This window comes from Anser brachyrhynchus, assembly GCF_964034855.1.
Source record: "Anser brachyrhynchus genome assembly, chromosome: 3".
NCBI classification, from domain to species: domain Eukaryota; kingdom Metazoa; phylum Chordata; class Aves; order Anseriformes; family Anatidae; genus Anser; species Anser brachyrhynchus.
This window is the reverse complement of record NC_137696.1, coordinates 110,285,951-110,307,925: the sequence shown is the minus strand read 5'-3', so window position 1 is coordinate 110,307,925 and position 21,975 is coordinate 110,285,951. Positions and strand designations below refer to the sequence as shown.

General features: G+C 50.1%; 1 long non-coding RNA gene across 1 annotated transcript; it reads left to right on the top strand.

The window, feature by feature from the left end:
* The first annotated feature begins 256 nt into the window (after positions 1 to 256).
* Positions 257 to 11,097, top strand: LOC308192185. The gene is made up of 2 exons (XR_013948611.1): positions 257 to 6,790; positions 6,889 to 11,097. It is a non-coding gene; the product is annotated as an uncharacterized lncRNA (long non-coding RNA).
* Positions 11,098 to 21,975: the final 10,878 nt, after the last annotated feature.

Genomic DNA, 21,975 nt, shown 5'->3' with positions numbered 1-21,975 from the left:
TAAATTAAGTATTAGTTTTAAGATAAGCTGATGAGATTGTTACGGCAGTGAGTTATTCAGAATTTGCATATAAGCATTTTCACCATATAAACAATAACATTTTGTGTATTCAAATACATGATTTATAGACTTAGATACATGAATATCTTGCAAATTTTCAGTGAAACAAACATCAGGGTTCCAGCGTGCTGCCCCTTCTTCAATGCCCCCTACAACTTGGATGAGGATTCACCTACGCTCCCAAGTTGTCAAGGGAAACGTAGCTAATCAGCAGCTTTTCTGTGCTGCAAAGATCGCGAAGTCACAACCCCCTTAGAAATTAAATGGGTTGAAACCCGTGGGAGAAGGATTAATAAACAAGCAGCAGATCTGATGAAGGCAATGTGTACGTGACGAGGTGATCAATGGCCACAGCTGATTGATCTTGGTGGAAGGACTCCTCCTCCTCTGTGACAGTGGAAGTGGTCCCTACGCCCGCCAGCAAACCTTCATCCCAGAGAGGCCAGCGGTGTTAAACCCTGCTCAGCAGCGGCAGCTGATCTAACAAGGGCACAGACTGCCAGTTTGGGTGGGCAGAAGGAAACCTCTTTCACCAGGAGGGTAGCGCAGAGCTGGGGTGGGTATTTAGGCAGGGACGGGTCTCTGTCCTTGGAGGTCCTCCTTCCCGGAGGTTTCCAAACTGAGCTAAGGAAAGCAGTCGCTGCCTTGCTCTACCCCTTGTGGCACGTCCACTTTGAGCAGCAGGTTGGACCAGAGAGCCCCAGCCAACATACCTTTGGTACAGTGAGTCTGAAAAATCACCCAGAGCTTAGGGGAAGGCTTTAGGAAATCCCAGGTCAGTCCAAACAAAGGTTTCCTTGAAGCAACTTCAGAAACCGAACTTCGAGGTTCACAACCCCAAATCTCTAGGTCAAACCCTAGCTGGCCTTCCAGCCCGTGCATCTGACTCTAGAGAGGAAGACAAGACAAGCAGATGACAAGAAGTGTTCAACAATAAAGCTGTAGGAAGGGTCTTGGTCCAGAGACCTCGCTCTTTTGTGACCTTTCCAGAGGAACAAGAAATGGAAGCCAAGGCTGGAGACCACCTCACCAGGGTCCCTTGGCTGTACATCCCCCACCCAGCCTCCTCTCAGCCCCAGCATCAGAATTTCCTAACTAAGCTTTTATATTCCCTGTTCCTTGCGCTCTTCCAGGCAGATGGTGCTCCCCTGGGAGCAGGGCCCGCGTTCTCCACGCCAAGGGCCGGGTGCTGAAGGCCGCGCTCCCCGCACGCAGGGCAAGAGGAGTGCTAGCTCAGGGCTTGTCCGTGGGTAGTGGTTGCATCATTTTCTTTTCTTAACAGTGCTGAAGGGCTCCGTGGGCACGTGGTCAGCTCCAAAACCCGAAGGGAGGATTCTTATTGTGAAAGCAGCACAAAAGTGTGGGGAGGGAGAAGCCATCTTCTTAATTCTCCTGCTAACATTCTCTCAAAACATTTTGTTCCCTTTCCGTTTTCTCCCTGTTACACTTGAGCAGTTTCTAACATCATTTGCACTCTGCATGCTGCTGAGGTATATATGTCCTCACTTTCATAAAAGGGCAAGCTTCCAACTGAAATTATATCCACTTTTTATATTAAGAAAATACATTTGTCCCCAGCGTGGTGAAAGTTGCTGAACATCTTTCCAGTGCTGCAAAGCCTCAGCTTTCATTTACTTTGAGATAAGTGGCTGACACACCACACATCGTAGGATGTTTTCCTGCTGGGTCTATGCAAAGAGGAGCTCGGGTAATTATTAAAATCTTAATTTCAGCTGTCAGTAATAATTTCAGTTCTGCCTTTCAGAGGAGCTGGAGCCACGTGGCTGACAGAAGGCTTTGGGCTCCAGATGCCTTGGTATGTAAAGTCGTCTGAGACACAAAAGCAGTTCTGGTGCTTCAAAAACAGCCTTTCAGGGTATTAGCATGGCATTTGGGCACTCATTTGTTGTCTCTCAGGTCTGGGTTTAATGGCACCCTCAGACTGCAGTCAAACTGCACACCTGAAGGCAACGCCATCCATCGCTGCGGGGCTGGTGCTGGAGCATGGGGTCCACTGTGCCCCTCTCCTCCCAAAACGCCCCTGTGCATCGTCGGCCACCAAAGAGCAAGGAGGGATCTGTACATTAAGGATTGAGAAGCGAGTGAGTAACCTGCTGCCGTTGCCTGGGGATGCACAGCCCCTTCCGTGGCCATGGCCAACACGGCGGGGTGAAGTGTGGCTGGGACTGCGTGCTGAACACTCTCAGGAGTGCAGACGAACTCCTTGTGTGTGGCTACCTAAGGTACTGATGAAAAAACAAGAGGTCTTACTGCCTCCTGGGAGGGAATGGCAGCAGTTTCCTCGTATTTGATATCTGCCCCCAGTGCGCAGACCAAAAGAGCTACTTGTAAATCTCAACTGTGTTTTAAAATGGAGGTGTCCAGGTCTTCCTGAACTGACTTATTTCATGTTGCTCAGTCCTACCTCTCTGTTTTAAATGTAATATCTTAAATTTCTCAAGAACATCTTGAATTTAATATCTTAAATTGCTCAAGAGCATAGTTAGGCCAATTGCTTCCTGCTACAAACTCCCCATTTCCACAGGAAAATACTTTTGTTATGCTAAACTCTGAATTATGTTTTGAGTGTTGGCTGTCCCCAGCGGTGCAGCTTCGTGGCGTGTTTGGTTTTGGGAGCTCAATCCTTTTGCTAAGAGCTGTAGCCCCACGTGTGGCCATGTCCATGGGGAAATACTGGTGAGGAGGGGGCAGCAGCAACTGGGCGAGCAACGGAAATGCTGCAAGGCAGCCCGACCACTCGCTATAAAGACAGATTTATTATATTTATACTTGCAGTTATCTTACAGTGAAGCAAACACAAGCATCCACCACCACTTAAAGCTACGTGACTTCGTTATATTTGATCCGTGTCGTGGCTCCCACTTGCGTCGCAGTGGAAAGCACAGGTACCAAAAGCACCAGTTGTGGTGGGGGACTTCATTTCTTCCCAGCGTCCCAGCAGTCTCACGCACCGACAAAGCAAGCTGTCTAACCCTCTGCATAAAACACCCTTCAGTTTTGCAGAATCAGTCCAGAATTCAACAGCACACAACCTAAGCTTTTATTATTATTTACATTTTTATGGCGCACATACACAGATAATATGCATTGAAGTATTCAAGGTAAATAATGTGCTTTAAAATCTTTGTGAAAAAAAAACGCCGCAAAACAGTCTGGTTAGCAGATACTACCTAGGCATTCAAAGCTTAATTATATTCTTAGTCAATTCTGATTTACATTTAAATTACAAATTGCGTTTTGCTAGCGTTAATTTACAATGCTCCTTAAAAAAAATACATATTCCATGGTACATGAATAATAATTCAAAGCAGTCAGATCTTGCTGGGTTGCTGTGATCTCTCGATAGTGGGTGCTGAATATTAATATTTCTAGAAAGTTTTCTCCATTTCGGCGTAGCGTTTCTCAGCGCCCGAGCCTTGCACATTGTAATTCAGCCAGCCCTCCGTGGTGCAGCCGGTTGCCATAGGATTTGCAGCACGATCTGCCTGCACATGCATTTTTTAGAAGACTGCAGCGTGGAAAAAAGGCCCTGGAACATGGACGCTCGTTACAGGGCCGGAACAAGGAGCTTTCTATGAATCACCGCCGGCTGTGGCCAAGCTAAATGTCAAGAACTGAGCGGGACGGATTCACAACAGTGTGAGGCTGGGAGGTTTTCGAGGAAAAGCAGGAGGGGAGCAGAGGGTTGGTCACAGCCCTGGTGCAGTGCGAGCTGGGCTCTGCTCCCCATGGACCCATGACCACGCGGGCACTCTTCCACCAGCAGCTCATGGGCTCCCGTTGCCCGTCAGCATGTGTTAGGGTACTTTTTGCTCAAAAAAACCTTCTTTTTTTGCTCAAAACCTTTTTTTTAAAGATCACGAGCAATACGATTTCAGTTTTGTTTCCCCAGAAAGCTTTTTTTTTTTTTCTTTTTTTTTTTCTGGGAAAAGGGTTGCCTTGTAAACATTGCAACAAATTCACCTGGATTGTATCACACTCGGGTTACTTGATTTCAGCTCCCTTGAGACACAATTTGCTGTAGAAAGGACTCATATATAACATGTGCTTGGAAGACTTCAAAGAAAACATTCAAAACAGAGGGCTTACCTACTTTTAAAATCATTTTTTTTTCCCAGTATAACTGAGGGAGAAAAATAAGTGTTAGCAGCTTTCCAGGGATAAACCAACAACAAATCTTGGAGGCAGCTAGCCAAGAAACTGGCTCCAAAATAAAGCAAATGCGGCTGAAATGATGGAAAAGGAGGTGGGGTTATTTTCAAAGTGTTTTGTCTGAGTTATCTTTGGTTGGAGAGGTTTTATTTCTCATATTATTTCCAGTTTTATTTCTCGACCCACAAGGCAGGATGTTAGGGTGCGTGGAAGTCCGTGTCCCTGCTCTGGGAGTGGGGCAAGCACATGGCCTCAGCCCTGTCAGTCAGCGAAAGGATGCGATTCGGGAAAAAAGGGAGCATAACTTTGCATGCAGAAGGTATTGCACAGTGAATTTGCTCAGGTCTTTAAACTGGTTAAATCGGGAATCATTATAAATCTTCATCTTTCAATTAAGCAACTGCCTTTCCAGTACTCTCTGCAGAACTCTCTCTGCAGAATAAGTCAGATTATCTTTCCAAGGGTATGAATAGCATTGCCATGAGCACAGTAAGCCTTGCATTTGGAGATGTAATTTTTTATAATTTAACTATTTTTAAAGCCTTTTTCATCTCCTTAAAGTCATGCTATTCATAGGCTAGTGAATATAACCACGGTGCCCTGTCCCAGGACAGATGGAGGAGGGACTCCCTTTGGTCCCATTTTGGTAATTAGCAATCCTTTAGCTTCGGTCCCGCTGTCCAGCCCCGTGATTCAGGGGGAGGATCTCAGGTTACTCATCCATCACTAATGCAGCAGCCCTAATGGCCGTAGCATGCAAGACGACACTAATGTGAAGTCGGGAAGCTAAAGATCGGTGTCAGCACTGCCGCTGCTGATGGATGGAGGCACTTGGTTGCCTGGGAAAGGGCAACGAGCAGCCTCCACGCTGCCCTCAGCGCCATCCTTGTGGCTGCACAGCCCAAAAAGCACAGGGGGAGCTTGGGGCTGGCCTTGCTGCCCCGCTTCGGTGCCTCCAGGCTCCACGCAACCCTGTGCCACGTAGGCAGGGAGCACCCCTGGCTCCATCCCTCAACACGTGCAAGCCGCAGTGCCCACAGCCACCCGGCCAGTGCAGGACAGCCATCCTCCCTCCTGGCACGTGCTCCATCCACAAGCTTCAGATGTCGACAGCCACTGTGGGTGCCCTGAGGTTTAACCACTTAGATCTCCGTAACGTCTGAAGAGCCATGCAGGTGTTGGTAGAGGAACCATAAACGTGACTCCCTGCACGTGGTGGTTCAGCTGTCTCTTATGGCTGCGGACCTGGCAAAGCCCTTGACTTCTTCAGTCACAATCCGTACAGGAACAGAAGCACAACAGGGTCTGTTCAGACTTGGACAGGTGGTGGGAAACTCATTTACGGCTTCATTTTTCAAACAGAGCATCCTCCTCTAGGGATGTGGTCCCACCATGTCCCCAAATATCAACTGCATGCTTGCTCCCAGCCAAGATACCTCCATCTTATGAGCTATGTCATCGTATTCACCTTTTATGACTTCCACTGTGTGAAGTTACCCTTTTTGGGTAGAGGGGGAGACTCTTGACTGAATATTTGCTTGTGTGTTCTCCAGATCTGGAAAGAGAAGGCAAACCCTCCCACCACGTACCTCTGCACTGACGTCCTCCCATGGGCCTGTCCAGCAGGAACAAGCAGCTCCTGGAGGCGTGGTCAGCTCATCGAGCACTTAGACCCACTGATGGTGGTCTCCAGGTATGTGCTTTTGGATGCCCCATCCCTGGACGTGTTCAGGGCCAGGCTGGATGGGGCTTTGGGCAACCTGGTCTGGTGGGAGGTGTCCCTGCCCACCAGCTTCTCCCCCCTTCAGACTTTCCAAGTGACGCTAAACCCATCCTTCGCACGAATTTGTTGATTTCTATCAGGCCGTGTAACAAAACTCCATGCTCACCATTCCGGCGTTCGGCACAGAAAAAGCTTTTTGACAACCACGATGCATCAGCTTCGACACCACCTCATCTCCCTGCCTCCTTGCCAGCCCACGTCCAGCGCAGCTGGGACCCACCGATCCCCCCCGGCTCCCTCTCCTGCCCCCCGAGGCGCCTTTCTGCAGCCCGTGCCACCTGTCTCCAAAGCAACCAACCACTTCTGCGGGGAGCGGAGCTGCCTCTCGCTGCCGCCCACGCGCCATGCCTCCCGTCACGGCTCTTCTCCATCGCCATAGAAACCGGCCCCCCTCTGCGGTCCCACCGAGTCCGACCTGGTATTTGCTTGATCGATCTCCGTGCTTTATTCCCAGCGCTGATGCCAGCTTCTAAGAATAGAAGCACCTTGCAGGTTATATCCCCCGCCAGGGCCGAGCTGCTTCTCGTTCGTGTGTGCGCGAGCGTGGAGGGGGTGGGTTTAGGTTTGTTTCCCTCAGTTCTAGAAACAGCAAGAAATAAGTTTGCGTCTTGCCACCACTTGCACAAAAAGCGTTTAGGTCTACCTGGGAGCTGAAACATTTGTTTCACATTTGGTTTTAATGGCTTAATCCCTCAGGTAGCAACAAGGGACAGAGGTGACAGCTGAAGATTATATTGCTTTTTCCTTCTGCCTCTTTAATTCCCTTCAAAGCAGGTTAGTTCCCAGGACGAGATGATATTACTTTTCCGAACTTCTCAAGGTTTCCAGGAGGCTGAGAACAATCCCATTAACCACTCCTTGCTTCCCACCAGCACCCCTGACCAAACAGCACAAGTCTGTTTTGTTTGGAAATCTGGAAGAGATCCGGAAATCTGGAGGAGACCCGACACGTGCCAAGACGCTCGCATCCCCTCCGAGCCCTGGGGAAACCTCAGATTTGGGCCAGGTCTTCCCCACTTGGAAGGTAAGAGAAGACGCAGGTGGGTGAAAGTCTGGCCTGTCTGCACCAGACCCACCTCGCTCCAAATTTCGGAGTGTGAGAATGAAGTCTCCTCCTTACTCTTGGCATTGATGAAAATCTCACCCCAGCTCTGCGTCCTGTTTCTTCCTGCTGTGTTTCTTGGTTGTATATGAGAGGTTGGTGGGAACATGCAAGGAAACGAGGAGGCAATATTGGTTATAGAGCCTGTTTAGTATGCACTGCTTTCTCCCTATTAAATTAACCTTATACCCTAATCACATCATCTCTCAATCTCTCTTGTTACCATAAACCAAACAGATTGAACTACTCATGGGTAATGACTTTTTTTCCAAGCCCTCGTATCATTCCTGTGGCTCTTCTCTTCACCCCTTCTGCATTGTGCATTCCCAGGAGCAATTTCAGCCTCTCAGCATGAGCATCCTTGGCTTCAGCTTCACTTTTGCATCCCACTCCAGTTTGATAACTCTAAGTCAGAAGGTTCATGGTTTTTGCATTTTGCCTCTGCGATTAAAAGCTCCTCATGACGGGGGGCGAAATTACGGGGCGCTGCCTTCATTTGGAATTACTGAGCTGATCTTCACTCTTCACCTGGTGCGAATTAATCTCTCAGGAGCCCTCTCCGCTCAGTGCTCTTCACTCACTGCAATCGCATCTCAACAGCTCCTGCCACGGCGAGGGAGAGATGCAAATCTGCGGCAAGAGGTTTCAGAAATCCTGTTCTGCCGCTGCGCTGAGCGCTGTCCCACACCGTACGGAGCAAAACTTTCTCATGTAAATGCTCGCACACACGAGTTTGTTACCCGTCTTCTGCAGGCATTTTCTCGTGCGCCGAGGCGATCGCAGGAGCAGTGAACAGGACGGCAGGGACTCCAGCCAAACCCACGGCTCGCTTTAATTCCGATGGGTAGTCAGAGAAACGCTTGGCAGCATCCAGCCAGCTCTATTTTTAATGTCGTGTTTACATGTGTAATGACCGTGTGCACGTAATAGCTGTCCCCCTCCCTGCTCCACCCAGCGCTTGCCAGCCTTGCTCACCGTAGCTTAAAGCAGACATGCCTTATGGCCATTCTGGCATCTGCCGTGGCATAATCCAGGGAAAGCACCTTGGCCATTACACATGCAAATGTGCCAGCTATCAGGAATATTATTTTCATAGATTTTTCGCAGATAATTTGTCCTGTTTGTCCCTCACCATCCCAGAGACACGTTTAGGCTGGGACACCGGGTGAGGGGAGACACCAAGAGGGAGGTGGAAATGCAGCTGTGAGCGTGTCCCACCCCATTTCGGGTGTCCTTCCCCCAGACCCCATGCAGGAGGGGCACCGCCACGCTCCAACCCCTGCCACCAGCAGCACTCAGCAGCAGCACCCAGCTCTAGGGCCAGCATCCCCTGGCAGCTATCTCCGGCTCCGCACTGAAGACCTGCTCCTGAAGACCTCCTGCAGACGCAGCAGTCAGCGCCATGCCCAGGCAGGAGCTTTCAAACAAACACAACACAAACTGCCTTAACGGCAGTGGAAAATTAGGCATAATATACCCCAAAATCGTGGGGTCCTGTGCCGTACAAAGCTTCCATTGAGCAGCCATCAGGGCATGATGAAAAGCAATATTTAGCATTGCTGAGGATGTCTGCAGCAAAGACATTTTCCAAACCTGTAGCTGCCAGCTTTGCTGGGAACATTATTCATGGAGCTGTGGTCAGTGCAATATTGAGTTTTGGACATCCTAATAGGAGCAGCCATTTGCTGTGCCTGCTTCTTAATGAGGTCTCCTGGGATTCAGGCGTACAAAGAGTGGCTGCTTGGCTCCTCGTGGCAGCAAGGATAGCCCAATACCCTACCTGCTGCAAAGCACAGGGCTTGTCCAACCACAACAATTCAGGTTCTGCCTTTATTTTGGATGCTGCCACCAGGGCTGGAGGGGCTGAGGGTACAACAGCGCTGCTGAGCTGGGCTGCAGAGGTGGGAAAGACATCTGGGGCTGGCAGCCTGCTCTCCGGGCACATTGCCATAGAGTATGGGGTCTCTGAACCATGGGCGACCCACGCCAGCCCCGTATGGCACTCGCACATCGTCAGCACCCCATCACAAACGCCATCCATTCCCACTCCGAAAGAGGCCCGTCCTTTGCTCTAACCCGTGCTGCCACCCATGCAGCAATGAACACCCAGAGCCCCAGTGCTGCGTTATGCTGTAGTAAGCTGAACAGTTAGGACTGAAATCAGCTTTAAGTTCTTGATGCGGCATTTGTGCCCTTATTTATTATTAACTTGCACTCTAATTCCTGACGCACCAGGCTCAAAGCGAGTAGGAGTTGGTAGGAAACCAGAGCCAACACTCATGTTTATTTTTCCCACAAGAGGGGAAACGTCCCAGCCATTCTCCTGAATTATAAATTGTTCTTGTGCTTCTTGCTGAGCTGGAATAATATGACGGAAGGATGGAGGAGCAGGGTAGAAAACACCAATCTATCAGCCTGTTGTGGTAGGAGAGCTTCGTTGTCTTCCTGTGATGAGCTGTAGGGACCACAGGTATCAGCACCACGGTGCTGGGACATGGCACAGGAGCTTGGAGGAAGCTGAAGTGACCGCATTCGTTCTGCTCGCCGTGGGCTGCTGTATTCCACCTGCTGGCCAGGAGGTTATAGCACGTGTGCTCGGGAATATGATTTCTTTAGGGAACGAATTCCATTTTCCATAATAGACTCAGCCCTCTTGAAGTGTGACGCTCATCCACAGTGCTTTATAAATAATAGCTGCCTCGCTGACCGGTTGTGCTACACGCAGCCCCGTTTCATCGCCAGATGGCTGATGGAAAAGCTGGTCCTATTTTTATCTTCTGCGTTGCCCATGCGAAGCTCGCTGCCTAGCCCCTACTCCTCCTTCCGAGCAGTTCTCCACCAAAAGAGACGCTCTGCGAGGGGGATTGCTCACGTAACCACTGTTAATGGAGAGGAGCAGAGGGTTTCCTGGTATTTCTGTGAGCAGATGGAAACAGGGATGGCATGGGAACTAGCTGCTGCCACGCTTCTGCTCGTGAGCGAAGACCAGGACAAGGCCTGAAGTGCCGAGCCAAGGCGTACTGCTGATCCCACGGTTTTCTAGAAATTTTTGCGGGTAACATCGCTTGTTGTGTCACTAAAGGTATTCAGGAACATTTTGATACGGCCCAACCTGTCATTATCCTCCCAGGGCAGGGTACAGGAAATGAAAATGTCAATTAGCTGCTGGTTAATTACGCCTTCTGTTAGTGAAGCTCTTTCTTTCCCATGCACGAAATGGCTTCACACCAAATGAATCCCTGCTCTAAGCCTCCGTGGAAGCATGAAAGTGACCAACAGCTGGATGAGCTCCAGGCACACGTCCTGACATCTGCTGGTGGCCCCACCAAACACCCCCAAGCCGCGCTACCTAGAGCAGGCAGTGGCTTAAGCAGAGCACACCTGGGCTGGATCAACAGACCCTAATGCTGTCACCTGTGTGAGAAGGTCACTCCAAAAGTCCCTTCACCCAAGAGGGTTTGTGCTTGGTCAGCTCCAGCAGAACTCGTAGCGGAGTGCTTCACGCTGGAAAAAATGTGGTTTTTTTTTTTTTCTTCTTTTTTTTTTTTTTCAAATACACAACTAGCCTTAGGGAAAAAGCCATGACTCAAAGTGTAGCGTTCCTCCCCCCAGAACTTTAAAACAATAACGAGACTGTGTTTTCGTGGGCAAGCAACAAGAGCTGCTCTAACGCAAAGTGGATGGAAGGGGAGCGTTAATTCAGGAGGGCGGCAGAGCTCGGCAGCTCCCCACGTCCCCTCTGCTCCGGGGTGCTGGAGGCTGCCCAGCTCTGTGAGCAGAGAGAGAAGCTGGGAAAGGCACCAGGTATTTTATGCACGGAGGATGTCTGGAATCTCAGCCCAAAACCTTCTTTTGAAGTGAGGCTGGAAGCTCTGCAGCTTCTTCTCCACGAACCTTCATACATCAAGGCTCACATCCCCTGATTCCAGCCACTGAAAATGGAGGTATCTTGTCAGAATATTTTTTGGAGAAGGAGAGACAGGACAAAGACTTTAGCTAGTAATTACGAATGTAAATTAACTCGTGGGCACTGCGGATTGTTAGGGGCTTTGGCTTTGCTGCCATGACCCACATGGAGCAGGGAGGTTAATGTGCATTGGGGCAAAACCATGTAATTCCGAAACAACGCATTGTCGGCCAAAATGGGCTCTGTCAATGCAACTTTTTAATTATTTTTTTTTTTTTGCTTGTTATACTAAAAATTTTGAAAGAAAATCCCAGTGCTGCTCTTCAAGAGAGGCTCTTAGAGAATCAGATTTTGCTCCGTGGGCTTGACTATGCAGGCCGTCCCACTGAAAGGCCCATTTATGAAGGCAGGCAACAGAATTGTGCTTTTCTTTGAGACGGAGACAAGGCGTCCTCCACATTGTAAGGGAAATGTCATCGGCAGCCCAGTGAAAGTATCTCTGTGTAACCCTTTGGAGCAAAAGCAATTAAGTGCAAAGCTTGCATCCCTGAAGATAAAGTCCCCAAAGACTTCCTCAGCTAATAAAACCTCTACATCAAAATAGATTTGGAAGGAACATCCTGTTAACCACTGTAACGTTGCAGGGTGAAAGCCCGCTGCCTTTTTTTCCTCCCTCTTCTGTTTTCTCCTGTGGCGGATGAAGCATTTCACAATACTTTAAAACATAATTAAAATCCAGAGCTGTGAGGACGGAAGGCTTATAATGAGTTATTGTGCAAATGGGTGTGGAAAAGTCTCATGGCCTCTTCCTAATAGCCGGGCTCGTGCTTCATTACGGCCCCTGCAAGGTTTAATTTGTGAGACCGGTGCTGGGATGCTGGCGAGAAGGGAGCGAGCAGCCGGGCAGGGAGCAGCCTTGCACCTCGGAGCATTTCTGCGGGGAAATGGCCAGCAAAGCAAAACGGCTCGCTCTGGTTAGCAGGAGCTACACCCCGATCTCGCCCTCGGAAGGGGGAATTTCCTCCTCGCCGGCCAAATCGGCAGATTTGCCGATTGATGCTCAGCAGAGCAGCAGGAAGCAAACAGAGGGGAAGAGGGCAGGGAGGAGGGCAGGGGGAGCCTAGGAAGGATCCTACGTGATTTTCCAGGCTGTAGGAGGAAAAGGCAGGAGTTCAGCGTGGCTCCCGTCTCCTCCCCTAAATAGCTAAACCCGATGAAAACACCCAGCAGGACGGCGGCCGGGGCACCGCGGGACGGGGAAGGGCCAGTCCCAGCGACTCCCTGCCCTCTGCTTGCACAGCAGCTCCGCAGGCCCAGCCTGCAAACGGCAAGGGGGTGAATCACCGTGCTCCTACGCCAGATCTGGAGCTCTTATCACTTCTACGCTGACAAGGCTAGCGGTGCTGGGGAGGTCACCCCAGATCTCCAGCAGCCGGAGACCAACAGGACCACCCGAGCCTCACGAAACAGAGCTGTGGTGGCAGCTCAGCCTCCCAAAAGGCAGAGACGGAGCTGAAGATGTGACCAGTTGGCTCTGGACAGGAACAAGTTGGAGCAAAGACCACGTGGCATTTAAGAGACACAGCACGAAGGGACAGGGCTTAGTGACAGGACCCTGTAGGTCAGGCTGATGGTCAGACTTGATGATTCTGAAGGTCTTTTCCAGGCTGGATGATTCTACAGTTCCGTGACTATATCACTTCCATGCTTTGCATTAGCTTTTCCTTTGTGTTTGCCCAAGCAACCGAATGATTATAGCGCCGTTGGTATTTGCAGGCTGCTGACAGATCCGTCTGCAGCTGGTGCTGGCAGCACGCTGGTGCACAGCACGAGCAGAGCTGGAGCCCACGCCGAAGCCTCCCCCGGCCGGGCATTTCCCTGGGAGGCTTACTTAGGGAATGACTCATGGCAAATAAACAGGCAGGGGAGGGAGTTAAGCGTCCTCAGCTTTTCTGTGACTGAGCTGGTAACCGCGGGGCGAGGAACCCAGCCCCAGCACCCTCGTGCCCTGCGACACCCAGCGAAGCTGGGGCCACCCACATCCTGGTCTGCCCCACAGATCCTGCACTGAGCGGATTATGGGGAGGGGGTATCCTAACACAGCAGCCCCAGCGTTTGCCCTAGGTCCCCTAGAAACACTGGAGCCCTGGTGATACATGACACAGTCCCAACACTGGCCAACATCTGGATGGTGAACACTGGTGTGCTCGGGGCACGGCTGGGTTTTCGGTTTTCTGGCACATATCTCTGAGTGCTCCAGCAGAAAGCTGGCCCTGCTCCTTCTTGCCTACCTCTTCCCACTCTCCTAGGAGCTCTGGATGTGGCACATCACACAAGAAAGGTCAGGTATTTTCTTTTTTTTCTTTTTTTCTTTCACAGCGCCTTCCCTCTAACACCGCCCAAGCTCGGGACTGGAGTGCTGCAGCGGTTTCCAGCACCATGCACAAAGCCACTCCCAGTTACACCAGTAGCTGGATGCCACACACTGGGGCATCTGGGGCAGTGTCACCCACCAGGCTTTTTAGCAAGGATGCTCCCGAGGGTGCCAGGCTTTGCTTCTGCCAGAGCTGTCCCAAATTCTTGCATGCAGTCCCTGGAGCAGCAGTTGGCTGCATCACAAAAGCACTCATCATTAGAAAAATCAATTCTCTGTGTGTTTAACCAGTGAGGCAGATTACGTGAGTCAGTACGGTGGCACTGTTAGCCCACAGTGTCACCATCTACTGCACCTGCCAGCACTTACCGTATCCCTCCCAGCCCTGGACTTTGCTCTCGGGGAAATCCTGCACCTAACACAGGGTGTTTGCCCTGCAATAAGGAAATAGCGTTGCGATTTTCTTTTCCTCCTTTTTCTTTTTTTAGCAGCCCCATGCTGTGGGGCTGACAAAGGGCCGATTGTGCCCGGTGACACATTTCCAGAAGTTTCGTTCTGCCCAGCAGAATGAGCTGAGCTGTGCCGTGTCTTTAGCACCTGCTCATCAGGGTGCCAGGTTAATAACCCAGCAATCTTGCTGCCCAGACTTTGGAAACAGAAAAAAAAAAAGTCTTTCTGCGTGCGTATGGCCATTTTTTGTCGTGCCTAGCTCCAGCTGCACGTGATCCAAACGCACCCTGTTACTAAAATCCCTTTGCCTGATGACGGATCTGCGGACTCGGTGCTCACGTCCAGCGCAGAACCGAGCCTCGTTGCGCAGGCAGAGCCGGGTCCGCTGCCTCCAGCTGGGGAGCTCTTTCTCTGCCCAGGTGCAGATGGCAGCAGATCTCCTTCCTCGGAGCTAAAATGCATATTCCAGCCCTTCCCAAGCGAGCGCGCTGGAGAGCGACCGCTCCCTGCAGAGAGGGGCTCGGACTCAGCCCCAGCACGTCCTACAAAAGGGCAGAGGAAAGGGAAGGTGGAGGGATGGAGGTGCATCCATCCTGCAGGAAACGGGGGAAAACTCGCTGTAGGACATGCACAAATTCAGCTGAGCAGGGACGATGGGTTTTGCAACCATCAGCTTAAGGAGGGACTGGGCGTGCTGTAAGAGTGGAAGCAGCTTGCTGAAACCTGGGGAGTGCTTCAGAGACAGCCGGCGTCGGTATCCCCAGCATCACCAGCCATGCTCACAGCAGGAAAGGAGCAGTTAGAAACGCGCAGGCTTGGCGCAGTTTTCCTATATGTTGTTTGTTAAGGAGAAAGAAGTGCCACCTACCTAGCACAGCCCACTTTCTTCGCTGCCCTGGCGCACACAGATGCGTTGTTTGCTAATTGCAGATTGCTCGCAAACACAGGGCACTAAATTTAGGCTGGAGTGTTGTTCCTTTGCTCGATAAAACAAACAAACAAAGCAAAGTAATTACAGGAGTCCTGCAAGCGAACACAACAAAAAGTCAAAACAGAGGCAAAATAGCACTTTTCATCTTCAGAGCTCGAGCATCTTTGCAAATCAGGGTGGTTGCCTGCTCCTTAGAGGCAGGAAAACTGCACTCAGAGCCCTGGCAGGATGAGGAAAGCCTTCCACGTTGCTTGTGGGAAAGTCATCCTCGTTTCCATGGCTACTGTGCAAGGGCAACCGAAAACGAAGATTTCTGGTAGGGCTCCTGGAGGCTCCCCCCTGCAGAAGGGACTCACAGACCCTGCAGCACCAGGGTCCCATCCCTGGCCTTGCAGGGAGGAGGAGGATCGCCATGAAAAAAAAAAAGGAAACAAACAAAAATACACATTTGTGACCGAACAGGGATGCAAACTTTGATTTTTATAAAAAAAAAATAATAATAATAAGCATTACACAATGGATAGGAAGGCGAGGACACAGCTTGACTAATGACCCTTGTGTGCTGCACAGTTCACTTCAGATTTTTTACCACAAGAGACAAAAAATCAGCAAAATCAGGCAAACCCAGAAAATGCCAGTGCCTAACGTTTATGTGCCCTGGCACTTGCTCCCAGGTCTGTGTTTTCCCCCAGTTCCCAGCCATGACCGGCACTTTTAGGAAACCACGCTCGTTTGTTCTGCACCAGGCTGCTTGCCACTCTCTTCTTTAATTATTAATGGGTTTTAATGTCATAAAAGAAAGATGTGAATATTCATCTTGATGCTACGCAGAGCACTTAAATGGTCCTCGGAGGCAGCTTTTTTTGGGGGGGAGGAGCTTTGATTATGGTGGTTGATGGCAAGAAGCTTTGCGAGGAGGTGGTTGGGCTTGGTAGAGTTTGAGCATTGGTCGAAGCCGTGGGGACTCCGGGTTCATGCTCCCAGCCTCGGCTCCGTGGCCACTGATTTTCAGTCTGGGGACCCTACGGCTAGCTGACCTTAAAAGCTCTGTGGTCCCTCGGGGGTCAAAAATAGGGAGCACACCAAGGACCAGACCCACAACTCAACCGGGGAGTGGAAGCACTTCATGAGCAGAAGCTGGCACGAGGCAAGAAAACAGGGAGTTAAGTGAATCCTAAAGACAACATCAATATAAGCTGTGGCTTGCCTCGATTTTCTTTCAATAATATCTACCATCATTTAGTAATTGTATGTACACACAGGCGCACGAAATACGAAGTGGTGGGATGCAGAGTTTCCTGGCATGGGCTTCGGCAGATGCATTACTCGCGGATGGAAGAGGCACAAGTAAGCTGCTCTGCTCGTCCCTCGTGAGTGCCAATAAAACCTTCATACTGTGCCATTAAGCACTCACGATCAGCCATCTGGACTGCAGAAAAGCTAATTTGGGAATATTTTAAACACATCAGTTTAGAAACTCGGGCACATGAGCTACCTGGTTGCCCAGAGGCCAGCGTTGCAGGATTTGGAAAGCAATGACAAAATGCACGGCACCTGAAACGGTGCATTTTCTGAGTCCTCCACCTCAGGCTCGTGCAAAGCCCCTACCAGCTCTGTTGTGTGCTGAGAAGCCATGGATTGTCCCATTTTCGGTGGGTTAGTGCTCCTTTTCCAGCCAAATCTGCATGATTTGTCTCTGCTCTGGACAAGTAGCCTAATGTCTTCATTAGGTCCTTGTCTGCAGCTGGTTTTAATGCCTAAAGGTTGCTCTTTCTGCTGGCTTGGGACTTCTTCCGTTGACCAACTCATCCCTGCCTTAAGGAGAGCTGCAGCTGAAGGACCCTTCCCAACGAGGGCCATTAGCACCTGCAGAGTAATAGCTGTGCACACGTGTCTTTTGGGGAAAAAACACACTGAAAAGGATGGAATGTACCCGTAAAACAGCCATGCCTCCAGAGGAAAAGTGTTTACGTTCACATATTAAATATGTTTACTAAACAAAAGAATTTTGAAGAATATTTGAGCTTAGCAGAGTTTACTACATATCTTCATAGAAGCATTTTAACGAAGTAGAAATAATTGTCCAAATAAAATGTTATGACTTTCTCTTCTTCTAACTTCTTTTCAACAGCATATTTTTCCTGGTATTTTTCAGTTCAAACCCAAGTATCGGCTCTCACTGGCTTCCTCTGTGCAACAGTTGTGTTTTTGATACAGCTCTGTGCTGACTTTTCCTTGGCAAGGCTCAGCACCTCCCTCCCGTGTCGGAGACTTACTTCTTTTTATAGGATCAGAAAAAATCGCAAGGTGCTGGATTGCTCTCGGTGCCACCAGGCATCACGGCCTCAAAAGGCAGCCCCGAGGGCTGGTACCTGCCCTACCGAAAGTGGCTGGGATGCTGCAGTGAGATCAGTGCATACGTGTGGGTAAACACCGGAATAAACTGCCAGAAAGGTTGTTGCCTGAGGTGCGTAAGGAAGCAGCAATAACGGGTAATAAGCTGCCTCTTATTAGATCTGCTCCCATCCTGAAGTTACGATTAAACCAAGGGGTAAGTCACAACCTCATGAGACGTGATGTCGTGCTTTGCCAGTGGTCTTGGTTTCTGCCTTTGCAGGAACTGATCCTCTTGGCCACGGTGCTGGAGGAGCACGGTGGGCACGGGCAGGTCCATCTCCAGGATGAGACAGGCGGGAGGTAGGAGAAAAGTCTTGCAGCAGGTAGGAGAAAAGCATTGCAAAGTGAAAATTTGATTTTTTTCTCATTCATTCTTTCAAGAAGTTCTTTTATTTTGTGGTGGTCACTCTACCATCCGAAGTCCATCTTTTGCTCAGGCCAGGTAATTATAATTTGCTGTTTCAAGCTGAACCTTTCCAGCAGCACCCAGGGAAGGTCTAATCCAGCCCAGGCTGAGACGGGCAGATCTGGGCTTGTCTGCACTAGAAACTGAGCTGCTGTAACCACATCAGTGCAGCTAAAAGCATTCACCCTCCAAGCATGGACACGCTTCCCTGAGCGCGAAGGCACTTGCATACCAGGAGAAGATGCAGAAATAAATTACCTCTGGGTTTTACGCCCCAGGTGGGTGGAGGAGCCCTCAGCGACTGGTGGAACACCTGGACACAAAGTGGAACAGAGACCCAGGCCATGAACCCACGGTGAGGTCCCCATGCACCAGCATCCTTTGGCTCATCTCTGCCTTGGAGGCACTTCGAGCACTGGGGGATGCAAAGCTGCTGTGGCTGCCCTCAGGCTGGGAAGGGGAGGCTGTGCTGCATAGTGGTCTTGCCCCAGCGAGAGCCCTCATCACTCAGGGATGCTTGTGCTGGGGGAAGCACGCAAAAAAGGCCTTTGAAGGTCAGATAAATGGCTTATGAGATGCTCGTGTAGCATCTGACCAAGGCTGCAATATTCAGAGAGTGACCTTGAAAACAGAGGCATGACAATGGGTCAAAACTTCCAGTACAGAAAGCACTTCCTCAGCTTGTTTTTTATTTATTTTTTTTTTTTTCGGATGTGTAAAATCTGCCTAAGGAATTTGGAAGGTCTAGGGCAGAACATTAGCACGTTGTCATCCTAATTACACAATAAAACCTGCCACAGTGCAGCCAGAATAACCATTTATGGAGCGAGCTGAGGCTGAAAAAAATGTTGTTTACAGCTCAGTGCCTACTCTGCCTGAAAATCACCCAAAGAGAGGAAGGAACTGGGAGAGGAGTCATTTGGTGATTTAATGTTTATTTAATCTTATTACTAATCTTTAATATTGTTATTAATCTTATTTAAGAGCATGAAATGGGTATTTCTGTCTCCATTCAAGAGGATTCAGCATTTGGTTCCTGTGACTCCCTGCAGGCGCTGCTGGGGGGTGAGGCATGCAGGTGGCACCGTGTCCCAGGTGTCCCCAGCAGTGTCACAGCGGGTGGCAGGGAAAGCCACCCCTTCTGGCTGCCGGCTGCGGGCAGGTGGGGAAAGCCCATGGGAATGGGGCACATTGACGTCTACAGTGGTAGCGGAGAGGTGGAGCGGGGAAAACTCATTTAAAATGAAATATTTCAGCAGAATCATTTCATTAGTGACTAGGTAAGGGACGTGACTCCATCTTGGTGATGGCCTTAGGAGCAGTGCATTGTGGAAGGAGCAGATCCCAGTTGTCTTCTCCATCTCCAGCCCTTTGGACATCCACACACTCCTGGTTCAGAGGAGGGTGGCGGCAGAACCACCTCTGCGTGCCCGCAGAGCTCCGGTGACAGCAGCGTGCTACCAGCGTGGATTGCACCACTGCTGCAGTCAGAGCCACTCACAAGCTGATCCCTGTGCAATCAGGAGCAAGGCCAGCAGCTAAAGAAATCATCTGCTTAACCTGTTTGTTTTGGTTACTTGAAAGACATCAGTGACTTATTCCAATTACCAGAGCGGTACCTTATTCAAATTACTGAAGTTAATGATATTTACCTCTTATATGAAGTAATGTTCTCCATTTCCAAAATTAATCGCACGTTTGGGCTAACTGACCCTCGCATTGCCTTTGTAAGGTGAATAATTGTGATCACTGCGGAGTAACAACTCGCTAGGGGAGATAGCAGCACGTGGACGTAGCACGACATCCCTCATCCCTCTCTGTCCTCCCTGCTGCTTTCCTCCTCGCCCACCTTGGCACCTCCCGGCACACCCACCAGCCTGAGGGCCCTGGGGACGCCTCTTTTAGCCCTGCTTGTTCAAAGCTTAGCACAGCACAAAGCCAGTTCATGAGGAACCAAAACCTTCACCTGGCCTCCTCAGGTCCCTGCCTCTGGGGCCCCTGAGTCAACCTTGTCCTCCTCGTGGATCCCTCCTGCAGGGACAGGCTGTCTTCCATGGCCGGGGGACTTCCACGCTCTCTGGTACCAGGGGAGAGTTGTTCTGCCGCCTCCTGAGACCATTTTCTGCAAAAATCAATGCAAGTATTGGAGCCTTCCCAACTCTTCCCCATCTTCTTCAGAGCTGAGCAGGATTATTCGGTCTTATTTCAAAAGCCGGAGGAAGGGCAATACTAGCATCATATACACGAAGAAACACACTGTTACATGAGGAAACACCAACATAATGCTGAAATTTCCAAAGTGCCCCACAGAATCCTTCAGCACGTATTTTTATTTTTTGTTAACTTTCTAAAGACAGCATGGCTTTGGCAGCCATGTGCTCCATGCCATTGCTCTTCCTTGGCAAGGTGGACTTCGCTGGCAAGGGGAGGCTTCATGACTGCCAAAGAGCTTTGTCCCCAGAGATGCCTTCTGAGCTCCAAAAAGCGTAAGCTGACGTGTGCTCCAGGAGGGTTGTCCCACACTGCAGATGCTGCATTGAGCTGGAGGCCCAAACCCTCCCCATCCAGGCCTGTGCCCCATCAGCGGTGGGACGCATCCATGGCAGCCCCCTGGCCATGCCACACGGCCCTCTGACCAGCAGCCTAAGCCCTCCCTGGACTCAAGGGCAGCTGAAACAGAGGTGCACGTTTGTGGAAGAGCTTCGGGATGGCTTTCAAGCACTGTGCATGTCTGATGGCAAGAAGCAGCCTGATAGCAGCTCCAGAGAACGTGATTTATGAAAGCCCCGCAGGGACAGAGAGCATGTGGGAAACAGAAAGCTAAAAGCCATTATCTCCGTGCCTAATGCCGTTACTTAGCAGGCAGTTTCCCTTCTTCCGATGCTATTAGCGCCCAGGTAATGCCAGGAGGATGAACCCCTTTTTCACATGGGGTAATTAATCAGAATACCCAAATAAGCAGGCAAAAGCACACAAAGCACATGCACACACACAAAAAAACGTGCACACATGCACCCTTGGTCTTTGCCCAGAAGGAAAATGCCACCTTGCACCAGAGGCCAATTAAGTAATTATATCTAGATGCGTTTTCTTCACGAGTAAATTCTTTTTTTCTTACCTTTTTTTTTTTTCCTGCTTTTGTGTTTAGTTTTATGGCTACCTCTGCATTAACACAGAAACTCCCTTTTGCTTGCCTTCTATTGGCAAGAGATATGATGGGACATACAGAAACACCCTAGAATATGCAGGTTTATGGGGAAAGAGGTGATATTTGAGTTTAAATGAATAGCAATGAGTTGATGACTGAAAGGAGCACCCTGGATTGTAGCAGCTGTTTAGGGGAGCATTTTGAGCCATGACTGGGGAGAGAGCAGCATCCATCTCTTGGGCCTTTGGTCACCCTACAAATTCACCAGCAGTTGCCTTAGGATACCCAACACCAACACAGTACATGTAGTGAAGGGAAAGGAAGCTTTTTCTCCAAAATACCTGAATATTTTGTCCTGGGGTTTCCACAAGTGATTTTGTGTGGCCAGATCCACGTGTCCTCTGCAGGTTCTGCAGTTCACCCATGCTTGCAGTGGTGAGATGTCCAGGCACGGTCCTGCATGTCCTACCCACCTGCAGGTTGTGTTGCACGTGGCTGTGCCCAGCAGCGTCAGCTTTTGGTCCCAGGCAACAAATCCTAAAGTGCATGTAACCCCCGTGAGACAGATAAAAACAGGTTGCAGGAAGATAACTCACTAAACGTAGTACTGGTGGTTTTACATTAATAAGTAATAGCACATTAGTGGATGGAGGAACTCTCTTCCACTTTAATGAGACAATAGTGGTGTTTTAATAGGTAGAAAGCCCTACTTACCGGGGAGGCCACAGATGGGGGCTCCGGCTCCCCGTTTCCCCTTGGCTCAGGACTTTGCTTCTCCCTGAGCTCAGTGGGAACACGTCACCGCAGCATGAAGACGTGAGCACGTGCCACCGCTCTGCAGCGCTGCTGAGATTGCTCCTGGGAACGTGCACATCCTTTCATTAGCCATTCACCCATTAGGCACAGTTTATCAAAAGACACAGCGGCCAGAGGAGCTAGGTGTTTGGGGCAGAGGGCGTAGCCTGATGCTTTTCAACACCACCCTGATGTTCTTGCTGCTCCACCAGGGGCTGGTGTCCCCCTTGGGGCTCCATCCCTGCTGCTGGGCCAAGCCATTTTCAGCCAAACAGCCTTGACATGAGCCCAAGTAGCTCCATGGTGGGTTTTTTGGTCCTTCTTAAAGCCTCACCATGGCCCTGTTGGGTCAACCCTTGTGGTCACAGGCTGGCACTGTGTGCACATGGGGGAACACCTCCAAAATCTCACCTGCACACTTTAAAGAAGAATTTTTCCAAAGCACATTA